Source organism: Mustela erminea, chromosome 4, assembly GCF_009829155.1.
Source record: "Mustela erminea isolate mMusErm1 chromosome 4, mMusErm1.Pri, whole genome shotgun sequence".
NCBI lineage: Eukaryota > Metazoa > Chordata > Mammalia > Carnivora > Mustelidae > Mustela > Mustela erminea.
This window is the reverse complement of record NC_045617.1, coordinates 81,868,160-81,883,676: the sequence shown is the minus strand read 5'-3', so window position 1 is coordinate 81,883,676 and position 15,517 is coordinate 81,868,160. Positions and strand designations below refer to the sequence as shown.

Genomic DNA, 15,517 nt, shown 5'->3' with positions numbered 1-15,517 from the left:
AAGGATGCTCCAAACCGGAGAGAGTTGTTGGGGTGCATAGAAGCACCAATAAAGGAAGCAATAAAGGAAGAATGGACAGATCTCTGGGCATAGAGAGAAAGGGGGTGGAAAAACAACCATCCCCTATATTTAGGAGTTACACACCGAACAATCAACCCAGTTGCCTGAGATTTTTGCAACTAGGATGTATAAAATTAGAGATCCCTGGTGATACAGAGCTGTTTGCCATTCGAAGCTTTCTTCATATCTGTATTTTAAGAAACAGTCTGTTATCTTTAATAATAGTGTCATTCCCTGTCTCACTCTTGGAAAATGAGTGCCCTCTAAGGAGGTCTTAATGTTTTTCATGACAGCATGTAAAACATTTGAGTTGTTAGATTTTACTTATTTACTTCTTTCTTACTCTCTTTCTTTGGAGCAGTTTCAGGTTCACTACAAACCAAGCAGAAAGTACAGAGTGTTCCCATATAACCCCCTGTTCCCCAAACACTCACAACTTTTCCCACTATTAGCCCAGAGTGGTACATTCAATGCGGAGTTTATTTTTAAATAGAGTGAAATGAGAAGTGGAAAGTCAGTATGTTTTTGAAGGAAGGTGTGATTCAGAATGCACCTGTTCACACTTGGGATTTTTTTGGAAAGCTTTGTTTCTTTTTTCCCTGCATCTAACCCTTAGTAGTAAATTTTAAGTAAATATACATCTTGAACTAGAAGTCATTTTTGCATAAAATATAACTTTCTAGGCCAGGTATGAGGTCTGCTATAATGTTAGCTAATTTACAGATTATTACTTTTAGCGGAGGATTCATACAGCTTTGAGGTGTAGGGGATTCCAGGCTCCCAATTGTTCAGATGGACCTGCTGGGAGGTTCTGCTGGAGCAAAGAATTATTATAGCAATTGGTTAGTCTGAGGCTGCTTCAAATGAGTACATGATGAATGAATATGCTAAAATCGTATACATAAAGCGTGGTTGGAGTTCTTACCTAAATAGGTATTTGGGAGGAAGTATTTGTGTGTGTGTGTGTGTGTGTGTGTGTGTGTATGTGTGTGTAAACTGTGTCACAGGGTATTAAAATCGAATGCTTAATATATCCCAGTAAACCCAGAGATATTTTGTTTCTTTCATTATTCGTCTTTGTAATGATGAAAAAAAAGTTTTTCTTCATGTTATAAGTTCTGATTTCTATAATCATTAAATTTTTAACATAGAAAAGAGATGAAAGAGGATAGAAGGAGGTGACAACAGGGTCATTTACAGCTGTAACGACCAGAACAAGGTAGGTTTGTCCATTTTTCGCTAATTTAATCATTGTATTTGTTTCAGACATCCTGATTAATGATGTGCTTGTGGCTCCTACCGTCTCTGTGCTCAAGGAAGTGGAGTGAGAATAGATGCTCGGCCTCAAACACCTCTGCCCTTTTTATCCCTCCTGCCGTCTTGCTTTTCTCAAATGCTCTTTGGCTCTAGAAGTAAGAATAGGAATCAAATCTTCAATAACTTACATGCCATGGGGGCTGTTTCTCTCCCAGCCTGATGTAAGTGTTACAAGTGATCCCAGTTTAATAAAAATGATGGTTAGGAAGGTTGCTGCTAGTATTGTTTAAAGAAGCTATTTGATATTATTCAGCGTACTTCTTTTCCCTAGGCTGTAATTTGTCACCATGCTCTCTTACAACCCAGAAAAACTATTGGCTTTAAAGGTCTTGACTTATTAAATACCTTTCATGAGCCAACTCGGTTTCTTGACCTTGATTCCTTCAGTCTGTATTTTAGGTAATTTTAAGTCCTTTCCCTTCAATTAAGTTCTTACGTCTTAATCATTCTTATTTGGCTTTTCTCACCTTTCTCAAATGTGTCCACTTCTCCTGGGCACTGGGGCTTGCAAGTGATAAACCATTAGTCTTCTTCCTCTTTTCTTTATGGTGACATCGCTGCAACCCAAGTCACTCTGATTATTTTGATGACCATGTCACTTTAAGAACATCATTTACTCAACACTCTCTTGTACATGTTCCCTCGATTGGGTCTTCCCTCCAGCAATTTTTTTTTTTAATCTGATGAAATAAATAATTGATTCCAACCACTTTATCCAGAAAATATCCTCAGTTGTGTTTTGTTCAATAGCATTGTATTTTCTGCCCGTATTAATGCTGCCCTCAACTCCTTTTGAAAATCTCTCTTATGTCCTCTGGATTTAGAACCCAAATAATTATCAGTGGCTAAGTAAATGTTAGCTAATGCTTTTTAACACATTAAGCTGCATATGCTTTGGATTGGGAGATTTTTTTATTAACTTGAAAATAGGCAGTTATTTTTGGATACATTAACAAAACCGCCTAGGCATTATCTTTCCCTAATATTCAGCTGTGTTCATTTTATTTTAAATATGAGATTTAAAGAGTTTCAATTTGAGAGAAGGATTAACAATTTTAAAACATCCAACTGAGGAAGGCACAAGACTGCAATAAAATCTTGTGTTTTCATCCTATACATTCACATTAATTTTTCATCTTTTATCACGAAGTGTGTAATTATCTCTGTATTAGAATGACAAGAAACCTCAGGTCCAAAGGAGCATAGAATTCAATGCAGAGTGCAAAGTTAGCTCCAGCAGCAAAAGATGGAAAGGGTATGTTGGGCTGTAATCACTGTGACCACGTGGCTTTGGTAAAACCACGCTGGAATCGTTGAGTCATTCATTGAGTAAACATTGAAATCTCTACTGTAAACCGCATAGGCTCACTGAGGGTGGGTTGCCTAGTTTGTACATCACTATATTGCAGATATAATGGTAAAGTGACGCATATATATTAGGGCTCACTTACATACTTATTGAATGAATGAATGAATGAATGAATGAATGAATGAATCAGGAGCTAAGCGAAGGGTACAGAATGGGAGGACTGGCCTATGTCCTGGTCTCTGAGCATTTTGCATACCTGCCCCTTCTGAGAGTGAAATCATACAATTACTTACTGTCATAGACCTCTTATTCTAACAAGGATAACAAACTTTATCTTTCTTTCGTTTTTCTTTTCTTTCTTTCTTTCTTTTTTTTTTTTTGCTAAGGCCAAAGAGTGAGTATCTTAGGCCTTGCAGGCCATACATAAATGCTGGTTACTACTATTACTACTACTACTACTTCTTCTTCCTCCTCCTCTACTACTACTACTACTACTACTACTACTACTACTACTATTACTTCCTCTCCTTCTTCTTCTTCTTCTTTTTAAGGTTTTATTCTTTATGACAGAGAGAGATAGGGAATACAAGCACAGAGAGCTGGAGAGGGAGAAGCAGGCTCCCAGCTGAGCAGGGAGCCCAATCCAGGGCTCCATCCGGGGAGCCTGCGGTCATGACCTGAGCCTAAGGCAGATGCTTAAAGACTGAGCCACCCAGGTGCCCCTCCTTACTTTTTTTTTAATAACATTTTTTTTAAATGTAAAAACTGTTCCTTTGCCTGCAGGCAATACAAAAGCAGTGCTGAGCTGGATTTGACCTGTGGGCTGTAGTTTCTCTGCTACAGAACAAAATGATTAGATAATTATCTAGAGAGTATGTTGATACTGTGTTTTACCAGAGGCTGTATTGTAATCGGGCCCTTAGAGGCCTTTCTGTAGCAAAAGTCATTTCTGTATGGTCTAAGACTTTGTCACAAAGGTATATAGTAATAGGACTCCACTTTTTAATTTTAATTTTACAACTTCATTGAGATAGAATTATATCTTTTTACTCAGATTTTGTAGTGGGATATACTGGCATTTTAAAAAGAGTTGATCAGTATCTCATACTCCTATTTTCTGAAAAAGTTTATGTAAGATTGGCATTATTTCTTCCCTGAATGTTGCTTAGAATTTGTTGGTAAAACCACTTGGGCCTGAAGTTCTCTTTGGGGAACAATGTGTGATAAGGAATTCAATTTCTTTAATAGATTCAAGGCTATTCAGTTTCTGTTTCTTCTTGTGCCTGCTTTGCTGAGTTGTAACTTTCAAGAAATTTGTCCATTTCATCTGAGTTGTAAAATTGGTGGGCATAAAATTGTTCTTAGTATTCTCTCGTCATCTTATGTCTGTAAGATGTGTGTTGACACATCTTTCCCATTTTCTGTTCTTTCTCCATTTTCTTATTCAGTGCAGCTAGAAATCTGTCAATTTTGTTGATCTTTTTAAAGAGCCAACTCTTGGCTTTGTTAATTTTCTCTATTGTTTCCCTATTTTCTGTTACATTTATTTCTGCTGTTTCCTTTGTTATTTCCTTATTTTGAATTTACTTTGTTCCTATTTCTCTAACTTTTTAAGATAGAATCTTAGGTCATTTATTTTATTTTTTCTTCTTTTCTAATACCAGCATATTTTTCCTACAAGCACAACTTGAGCTGTAACTTACAAATTTTGATATGTTGTGCGGTTTTTTTGTCATGTAGATTTCCCTTGTGATATTTATCCATCACTTAGAAATGTGGTTTAATTTCTAGATATTTGAGTTTTCTTTAGGTATCATAATAATACTGATACCTATTTAGTTTGGTTGAGGTCAGAGAACATCTGATTTTTATCCTTTCAAATTTCTTTTTTTTTCTTGAAAGATTTTATTTATTTATTTGACAGACAGAGATGACAAGCAGGCAGAGAGGCAGGCAGAGAGAGAGAGAGGGTGAAGCAGGCTCCCTGCTGAGCAGAGAGCCCGATGCAGGGCTCCATCCCAGGACCCTGAGATCATGACCTGAGCTGAAGGCAGAGGCTTAACCCACTGAGCCATCCAGGCACCCCTATCCTTTCAAATTTCTTAAGACATCTTTTAAATCTCAGTCTATGATCTGTCTTGGTAAGTGCATCTATGCATTTGAAAGAAAGGGTATACTCTGCTATTGTAGGATGTAGTAGTCTAGAAACATCAATTAAGTGAAGATACTGTTGTTCAGATCTTTTGTGTCTTGGCTGATCTTTTGTCTGGTTGTTCTATCAGTTGCTGGGAGGGGGTGATAGATCTCTATGATTTTGGAATGGCCTGATTCTAATTTTAACTGTTAATTTTTGTTTCATGTATTATGAAGCTCTGTTATCAAGTGTTTACATATTTATGATTGTTTTCTGATGAATTCTGCCTGTATCATTATGAAATATCACTCTTTAGTCTGGGAATACATTTTGTCTCAAAGTCCATTTTATCTGATACTAATACAGCACCTTCAGCCTTTATATAATTAATTTTTAAATATTATACATTTTCCATCCATTATCTTTCAACCTTTATGTGTTTTAATATTTAAAGTGTATCTCCTTTAGCAGTATATACTTGAGTCTTGCATTTTATCTACTCTGTCAGTCTCTGCCTTTTAATTGGAGAGTGTAGACCATTAGCACTGAATACAATCTTAGACAGTTTTATGGATATTGCTTTGCCTTTTATCATTTTTTTTTCCCTGTGTGTTCCCCTGCCTGTTACTCCTTTGTTCTTCCTTTCCTGCCCTCTTCTGGATTATTTGAATATGTTTTGGTATTTGCTTTTAAATTATTTAGTGGCTTTTGGTTATATGTCTTGAAATTTTTTTTTCAGCCTACTTAGAGTTAATATTGTACCACTTTTGGTAAAATAGGGAAATTTGCAGCCAAATAGATTCCATCGCCATGCCCTCCTGCTGTTTTTTCATATTGTGGTTGTTTTATGTATTCTGTCTACATACATCAAAAGCCTACTGGAAAGTGTTACTTTTTTTTTTTTTAACTTAAAGCATTTAGACCATTTTAAAGAATTTAAGGGGGATATCTATAGTCTTGCGTGTTCATAGATATTTCTCATTTCTGATATGTTTTTCTTTATTGTTGAAGAACCAAATTTCTCTCTAATGTTATTTCTTTTCTGCCTGCATAACTTTCTTTAGTATTTCTTCTAAAGCAGGACTCAGGGCAAAAGTTTCCTTAATTTTCCTTTATCTGAAAATGTCTTTATTTTGATCAAGATTGTTTTAATCTATAGACAAATTTGAAGGATACTGCATTTAACATTACTTTACTAAGTCTTCTGATCAAAGAGCATGGGATGTCTTTACATTTAGTTAGGTCTTTTAAAATTTCTTTCAAAAATGCTTTGTAGTTTTCAGTCTACATGTATTTGCTTTTGTTAAATTTGGTCCTAAATATTGTATTCTTTTTTAATCTATTGTAAATGGAATTGTTTTCTTAGTTTCATTTTTAAATTATTATTTTTAGTGTATAGAAAAAAAATTCTGTCTTGATGTTGTATCCTGCAACCTTGCTGGACTAATTAGCTGAGGTAGATTTTTTTTTTTTAGGTTCCTTAGGCTTTTTTGGAAAATTATTTTCTTTTGCCTTTATTCCTGAATGGTATATTTGTTGTATATGGATTTTTGACTTGACAGCTTTCTTATTTCAGCACTTTAAAGATGTTGTTCTACTGTCTTCTGACCTCCACAGTTTCTGATAGAAATTCCATGGCTATTTAAATACTTATTTCATGTATATAATGTGTAATTTTTCTCTAGCTCATATCAGGATTTTTTCTTTAGTTCTTAGTAGCTTGATTATGATGTATCTAAGCATAGTATCTTTTAATATAATTTGTTTGTTCACCGAGTTTCGTGAATCTGTAAGTCTGTATATTTTACTTAATTTGAGATGTCTTCAACCATTTTTCCTGCCTCAATATCTTTTTTTCTCCATTTATTTCAAGTTTATTTTCCTTTTTCTTTATGTAGCAGAATTCTAGTACCTATTTTAGTGTCTTTGATATGGTACCTAATCCATCTCAGGATTGGCTTCTGTTGATTGCCTTTTCTGTTCAGACTGGGTTACATATTCCTCCTTCTTTGTATGTCAAGTAATTATTGATTGTAACATACACACTGTGAATATTACCTGGTAGAGAATGAAGGTTTGTTATAATCCTCTGAAGAATGTTTCTGTTTCAGTAGGCAATCAATTTGATTATTTGATTATTTGATTATTTCTATTTGCTTTTTGTCTCCAGTGATTCAAATCTCAGTTCAGTTGTCTAAGTCTTTGCTGTACTGCTTTGGGTCTATACCTGTGTGGTCTTACGTAGAATTGGGGGTTTCCTTCTCTGTCTTTTTACTCTCTGGGATTCCTTTCCCACTCCCGGATCACTGGGGCTCCTTTTCCTGGATCTCCAACTAGAAAAGAGGCAGAGTTGCTATTAAATAGCTGCCTATGCTGAGCAGTTGCACTCCCACCCTTAGGGCAAAGTTGCAAAAGAAAAACATACTTGGGAAGCTAATCTCCTTGCTAATTTTTTCTCCAAGTTTTGGCCACTCTTCCTGATTTTCCTTCTCTTTTTACTTTGCAGAATTCTCAGATTGGGTTGTTGCTGTTGTGGCTTTTCAAAAGTTTATAGGCATAATCAATGTGGAGGGATTGATTGTAAAGAAATTACATTGCCATGGCAGATCTGGAAATTACTTAGTATACTTTTATTAATAAATAAAAAGTTACTTCTATAAAGAACAAAACAGTGATAGGGCAGTATAAGTACCAGCCATAGTTCTAGAAGCATCTAAATATTTTTTATCATGACAGTAGACAATGTTTTTTTAGTCAAAGGCATCAACACAAGATAAAATCTTAGAAGTGTGGGGCTGAAGGACATCAAAGGTTATTAACTAAGCTAATCATTTTGCATATTTGTCCCAAAGTGAAGGGTATGGCCTAAATTAATTCAGTTCACCTTTCAGATTAATCATATAGTTGCTTTACAGAAGTCTTTGTGTCTGTGTCCTGAGTATGGTTGTTGCATTTCCACAAGCCCAACATCTAAAAATTTGACAAAATTATCTGATAGAGGGAATCTAAACTATTATGAGTATAAATATTTGTTTTACTAAATTTAAACAGCTAGGTCTATTTTAAATTCCACTTATTTTGGTTCAGGGGCATAAATACAAGTTGGGTTTAGTTGCTGTTCTGACTTTTTCAGGTGGTATGAACATATGAAAAGGCCTTAAATGGCCTCTGTGCTTATTTTTTTAAGATTATCTTTTTAAGTAATCCCTACACCCAGCGTGGGCTCACATATACAACCCAGAAGTCAAGTGTCAAATGCTCCACTGAATGAGCTAGCCAGGCACCCCTGCTCTGTGCTTTTATAAGAGTATTAGAGTACTGGGTAGCTGGGTGGCTCAGTTGGTTGAGCAGCTGCTTTTAGCTCAGGTCATGATCCTGGAGTCCCAGGATTGAGTCCCAGGTCAGGCTCCTTGCTCAGCAGGTGGTCTAATTCTCCCTCTGACTTTCCCCTCTCATACTCACTCTCTTCCATTCTCTCTCTCTCAAATAAATAAAATCTTTTTTTTTAAGAGTATTAGAACACTAACTAAATAAAAAAAAAGAGTGGTACCATTAATTTAGAGTCTGCAAAACTTAATGATGGTTATCATAGTGGAAGTTACTAAATAAATTTCAACAAAAATAAAGTAAATAAATAATAAAAATTTCTTAGAGTGATGACCAGTGTGAAGGAATAAAGCAGAGGTTCTAATAGAGAGCATGAGCCTAAAGCCCGTCAAGGGGGACAGAGAAAGACTTCCTTGAATAAACTTTATTTTACCTTAACACCAACTGCCCTTTGAGGATTTTGCAAGCAAAGCAAAGGAAACAGCAATGGAAAAAGGCCTTGAGGCAGAAATGAGGTTGGTGTTTCAGAGAGACAACTCAGGCAGAGTGGGTGAAGTGGAGTCAGGGATAGGGAAATCAGGGAGTTAGAGAAGCAGCAGTATATGAATAATTGGTACCTTCTCATCTGTGATAAAGTCTTCAGATTTTATTCATGGTCATTTGCTCCAACCAAACAGAATTTCTGCTGTTTGTTTTGTTGTTGTTGTTGTTCTTTTTTTTTTCTTTTTTTAATCAATTTTACTTAAAGGGTGAGCTCTTGGTCACATAGTTAGTCCCACATGGATACTCTCTGTCTCATTTCTTCCTCTTAATCCAGCTCTTATCCCATTTCTAAAAGTGAAGCTCAAACCCAATATCATCCATGAGGTCTTTCTTTCTTTTTTTCAGATTTATTTATTTATTTATTTGACAGACAGAGATCACAAGTAGGCAGAGAGAGAGAGAGGGAAGCAGGCTCCCTGTTGAGCAGAGAGCCCGATTTGGGCTCTCAGGACCCTGAAATCATGACCTGAGCCGAAGGCAGAGGCTTAACCCACTGAGCCACCCAGGTGCTGCCATAAGCTCTTTCTTGACTGCTCTGAAAGGATGTATTTTTTCCCCTTTTCTATCCATCATCCATTCATTCTTTTCATTGAGTACTCACTATGTACCAGGCATCATGCTATGCCCTAGGAATACAAAGATAAGTAAGACACTTTCTTTCTCTCTCCAAAGCCCACTATTTGGTGATGAAGAGAGCCATATGAACAGATAATTGTGATTAAGCATGATGAGTGCTATAACCAATGAAAAAATGAAGCATTTGGTTGGGAGCACAGAAGAAACAACCATCTCTACATGAGTAGAGTTTTGAAGGATGAGTAAGGGTTTGCTGTGTGGGGAAGTTGAGGAAGGCTATTTCAGACCACGTGTCTGAATATGCAAAGACCTCAAGACATGAGTAAATACTACAAGTCTGAGTAATGGGGAAGGGTCTGGGATGGTTACCAAACACTTGGGCATTAAGTTACAAGAGGTTAGAGACAGCCTTCTATGCTTTGCCCGAGAGTTTGGACTTTATATGGAGAACAAAGAAAAGAAATTTAGAATGTTACTTGGTGGCTGTATGGAGGGTGAGCTCAGATAGGGAAAGAAAAAAGATAGGAGGCCATATTAGTCTGCTGAAATCGTCTAGATAAGTGATAATAAAGACCTGAATGACAGAGTGAATGAATAGTAGGGACTGAATGTAATAGTTCTGCTTAGAAATTACCAGTGTTGGTGACCAATTGAATGGGGACCATATGGGAAAAGCAGAGCTTTGAAAGAACTGGTTTAGGTGAAAGTTGCCACCATTAACTGCAAGAGTAAGCAGAAGAGGAGGAACATGGTTAAAGAGGAGATCATCAGTTCCATTTTGAAAGGTTACACTGAAAGTTACTACAGTGCACCCAAGATACCTATTTCCCCTTATTGAGTTTATAACTCTACCCTGTGTGGCTAGTATTCTGTTTTATAAGAGTGCCTTATCTCACTCGGTAGAATGTTGGCCATAACAGAACAGAATCATGGACTTCACTTTTCCAAATGCTTCTTAGCAGTATCCACATGATCTATTCCTGACAGATGCTCAATAAATACATATTAAAATATAAATAAATAGAATTGTAACATTGATTTTTTTTTTTTTCACAAGTTGCTGACTATTCTTTTGGGCCCCTTGGACTAACAGAACGTTAAGTAATAAGCTCATTGGTTAAGTACCAGCCTGGCTCTCTACATAGGTTTGCCTTCCCCTTTAAGTTAGGATGAGTGGGTCAGTTTAACCAGCAACTGTTTCACAGAAGAGAGTTTTGAATCGGCCTTTACATTTTCCTTAAACAAACTCCACACGCAGTTTACGTAGCAAAAAGTGATGGCACTTTGTGGCACTGATGTGATATGTCTTCAAGATTTCTGGTATAAAAAGGATGAAGAGGCCATGTCTATTTTATTTTCAACTGTTTACCTGGTATCTAGAACTGTGATTAACACATAGTAAAATTTCAATAAATATTTAACAGATGAGTGAACAAATGTAGATTTCCCCATGTTTTTCTATTTTATTGGGTATTTCTCTACAAATTTGGGATTGAGGGTGCTAGACATACTCCCTCACACTAAGTCTTTCTATTCCAAAATGCACTGTACACCGATGGTTTTTGTTGTTGTTGCTGTTGTTTTTAGAAATTTTAACTTTCTGACCTTTGTCAGCTTTACAGGTAGGCATGAAAAAGAATCCGAAAATCCTTTGCTCAGGTCTGCAGAAAAAAAAAAAATTGTTTTTCCCTCTGCCGCTGCTTTCAGAATTGCTTTTACCACAGGCTTTTTAGGGGAATTTGATTTTCTCTATTGTCTGTCCGGAATATGACCCGTTCCCCTTGGTTTTGACAAGTCCGTGCTGATTAGTGACTGAGGAGGTCAGAGAGGACTGTCAGTGCATTTCTTGATTGACCCAGCTGTGGTGAACTGGCCCCCACTGACTGAAGTGAGGACGCCCCCCTGCGGGGCGCAGGCCAGCACCTGCAGGGATGTGAAAGAAAAGCGCTTGGCAGCCACAAAGCAGGTGCCCCCTTCGGTTCAGTCTAGAAGCTTTAGGCACTCCTGGCTAATGTGGGTGCTCACTTTGCCTGTCATTCGTAGCCATTATGGACTGCTTACCTCTTTGTGAGGAACCTCCTCTGCCCTAGAGTTTCTGTCCAGGGTGCTCTCTCCTCAACTTTCTGTTCTTTCCGACCACATGATCTCCCCTTCTTTTCCCTGTGCCTCAACAATTCTTTACTCTCTTTGTTTTTCTTTCTCTGTACAATTTACATCTATGATACCAGCTCAAAATCCCTCTCTAAGGCTTTTCCCTTGGCTCTGGGGAGGTGTTCCTTGAGTCACCACCAGGTGAGGTGGTGGGTGGGTGTCCAGGAGGGCTGGCAGCATTTCTTTTCTCTCCACCTGTATCGTCCTCAGATGTACCTGGCTCAGCCTTGCAGGGACAGTGTCTCTGGATGCACAGCTGAAGAGCCAAACTAGTGACCAGTTGACGGCCCAAAGAACTGAGAATTATCTAGGCCTTTTGAAGTGTTTTGAAGGTAAAAAGTACATAGCTCATAGCTGCATTTATAAAATCCCCCGTCTCCTCCTATTCATTGCCCTCACACCTTAAACTCTTCCCCCTGATCCAGTCACACACCTTTTACTCCTCAGTCTCCCCATTTTCTTCTTTAGCACTTTATCCGGTAGCGGAATTGATCTCTCTCCACAAGATGTAATCCTTCTAATTTAGGAAGGATAGGGGATTAGATGCTATGGGGGAACGAACGTTTGTGAACATTCTTCATGGGATAATTTCTGTACTATTATGTTACATAGTGCAAAAATCTGTTTTAAATAAGTACTTCAGGATGAACTCTTGCGTCTATCAGCTATGAGGAGAATTTTTCAAGGAAACAATTTTAAATTATTTTATTATGCATTTTTTAAAGGCAAAATATGAACTCAGGGAATGACTTCCTTGTTAGACAAATTTACCTTTAAATGATTCATTTTGTGGTATCAGAAGTAGAATTCCACATTCTTGGATTGTATTGTCTATTAATGGCTCCACTACTTGTAGTGGAGAGATTTTGAAGTAAGACATGCTTTCCTACTAGAAAGGAAAACACACAAGAAAGTGTTCCTAGGCTGCTAGCTATGAATGTAACAATCTGTTAGTTGTTTCAGTTAAGAAAGTCTAAGATCCAGTTCACTAGATATATGCCATTTGTGGGGAGGGCTGTGTCAAGGGCACACACAGAGCCTGGTCTGTAGGAAGCTTGTGATAGATGTTGCATGAACTGAACTGTGATTAGAAGCTTTGAAGTCCAGAAATTTAGTTTTGGACATTTACCCACAGCTATTTGTCTTAATTTCTGAAGCTGACTGTTATATTCCTCTTTTCCTTCCTAATCACAGGCACACAAAAACCCTCCCACCTGACTCTCATGTCTTTAGAATTTACTGAGTATTTCCTGACTGTGAGTGTGTAAGATTGTGAGCTTCTAGAAGGAGGTAGAAGGGACAGTGTCTAAGTGCAGCTTAGATGTGCGCTTTTGGACGATGTTGATGACTTTATTCTAGTAAGACTTCTGCTGGGAGAAGGATACTAGAGTATTCTTACAACATTTTTCTCCTTCTCTTGACATTGTCATCATTTGTTCATTTCTCCAGATATTGGTTTTCTCTGGGGTTGACTCTGAGACCAGATAACTGATGAGGAAGATAGGTGGACAGGAAGAGTGTCTTTTTCATGGAGCTGTGACTCAACCAGATGGTTATAGACCTGCTCTATTATAAAGTACTTCAGTTACTGGAAGCCAGATACTTAAAATGCACAGGTATTTAAAAGAATCTGTGAATTCTTTCCTAAAGTAATGTGGGAATCTATAGACACTTATCCTTCTGGAAAATGAATTGGCTTTGTAAGCAAAGTCTGACACCTTTAACACAGATGAACTTAATACCTTTTCATATGCCGTTCATTACCAAGTAAAATTTGGCTTCCCTCAGAGCTGACCCTACTCAAAATTCAGTAATGACCATGGCATATCACCATTAAAGCTGTGATAGTGACCAAAAGTTCAGGGTACCATGAAGCCAATATCCATTTTCTTAATGAGGCTCCTTTACATTCCTGTCTATCCTAACTTGCAGGAAATAAATTAATTAGATGATATTTCTCATGTGAAGTTCATAATGTTAGTAGTTAATACAAAGTGCCTTTTCAAAACATAGCAGAGAGATTTGGGCATGGGCTATGAAGTTGAATGGCTTGGGTTTGGAGTTCAGGTACAACATCTCACAGCTGTGTGAACGTAGGTACATAGCTGCTAAGCCTCTCTAGCTTTAGGCTCCTTATCTGAAAAATGAGGGTAATGGCAACCATTAGTTGTGAGAATTACGTAAGAAAATATATGTAGAGATAGATTTTTGAAATAGAAAAATCATATTTTGTTTTTTGTTCTCACTGCAAAGAATTTCTATGCGTTTTTTTTCCTCTCTTCTCCTTGAGGTTCCCAGAGCTTCATCTCATCTTCCACTGCCCTGCCTCAGGGGCTGACCAGCTGATCCTTCTCTTTTCTTCTGCTCTTAATCAGTGGCATCCCCTCTGGAATGTAAGGGATGGGGATGTGTACGTGTGTGCTAAATAGACAACTCCTTCTTGCTTGTGTCTTAGATAGTTAATACTCTCTTTCAAGCTTCATCCTCTTGAAATCCAGATGAAAAGGAGGATGCTGGAATGGATGAAGACAAGAAAATAAGTGAGAGCATCAGCCTATGGAATCCTGTGACAGGTGGCATCCACCTGTGACATCTTGGAGTCTGGGAGTAGGAGCAATAAGGGGCTATAAAAGTTGTGGGCTCTAGCCCAGGTTGAAGTTCAGTCTAACTGGTCATTGCTTCTGTTTGTGCTCAGTGTTTTCATTCATAAAATTAAGAGGGTTGGTCTGGCTCTTGGATTCTAAGTTCGGAAGTCTGACACATCATTTGAATGGACACTGTGGGCCAAGGGAAAGTGCTCGTGAGGATGTGACATGAGTGGTGAGGACCATAGGGAGTTGAAGAGCTGCAAATAGTTCCAGATGTGGCTGACCCTGGGGGAGGGACTGATGATCTGTTCAAAAGCCAATCCTGAGGTAGGAATTTGAGTATAGTATATAGTATATAGTATATATATATAGTATATATTGAGTGGGAGTTCAGGTACAACATCTCACAGCTGTGTGAGTATAGTATAGAGTATAGTATATAGTATATAGTATATATATATAGTATATATTGAGTGGGTCCCAGGAATCATGGTAAGGGAAAGGGGAAGTAAGACCAGGAAGGGATGAAAGCCAGTGAATGGTGTATTAACACAAGATTTTTAGGACAGTGAGACTTCTCTGATGATACTATAAGGGTAGATAGATGTTGTTAAACATTTGCTCAAACCCATAGAGTGCACAACATTGAACCCTAACATAAACTGTGGACTCTGGGTAATTATAATGTGTCAGCGTAGGTTCATTGATTATAGCTAACATACATCTATGGTGGGGACTGTTAATAATAGGGAGACTATGCATGTATGGAGACAGGGGGTTATGAGAATTGTATCTGCCTTCTGCTTAATTTTGCTTTGAACCTTAAACTGTTATTTAATGTAGGCTTTTTTTTTTTTTTAAAGGAGATTCATTAATGAGTGTAGGCAGCTAAGGCCAAATCACCTTTGAGAGCCTCCTGAGAGACTTTTTAGAGAACACGCCCCAGATTCATGCTTCTGAGGGCCTAGGAAGCTGGCAGTGGTAGCTAGGAAAAGAAATTGCTTGAAGTAGGGAGATCTGGGTTCATAAGGTCCCTTCATACTGTGGGGAGCACAGTGGGGATGTTGGTGGACATCAGCTAACCATATCGGCTACCTAACCTCTTCCTTTCTCAAGAAGTCAGAAAGCTCACTTTTTATGGGAACCTTCCCAACTTTGAAATCGCCAACTCAATCATTTTTTTTTATAAATCTGAAAAGATCAAATAAAAGATGTTTGTGGGCCACATCTTGTCCATTGATCACCTGGGCTAGACACAATGCTAAGTGTTTTACTTGCAATTTCTCAAAGGTACAAAAAAGAGATGAGTGCCATTATGACCCACATTTTATGTATGAGGATACCAAAGCTCACAGAAGCTGTGATGTAGCCACAACCAAAGAGCAGCTAAGGAGTTGACCTAGAACGTAAATCTAAGCAGCTCTTCATGAGCTACTGTAGCTTCTTCCCCTGGGTTTCACTGATTTTATCCAACCTAAAGTGCACAGGGGCCAGGGATGGTGGTGGTGGGGG

The 15,517-nt window shown here is 37.8% G+C and overlaps 1 protein-coding gene across 5 annotated transcripts in view; it reads left to right on the top strand.

Annotated features, from left to right (window-relative positions):
* SLC35F1 (solute carrier family 35 member F1) overlaps window positions 1–15,517 on the top strand; it is a 391,058-nt gene that overhangs the window by 114,739 nt on the left and 260,802 nt on the right. The window contains exon 1 of one of the 5 annotated variants that reach the window (XM_032339700.1): window positions 1,259–1,279. The exons of the other annotated variants lie outside the window; for them this stretch is intronic. The gene's annotated coding sequence lies outside the window, so the exon portion shown is untranslated. Of the gene's footprint in view, window positions 1–1,258; window positions 1,280–15,517 lie in introns of those variants that run through there. 5 annotated transcript variants of the gene reach the window in all.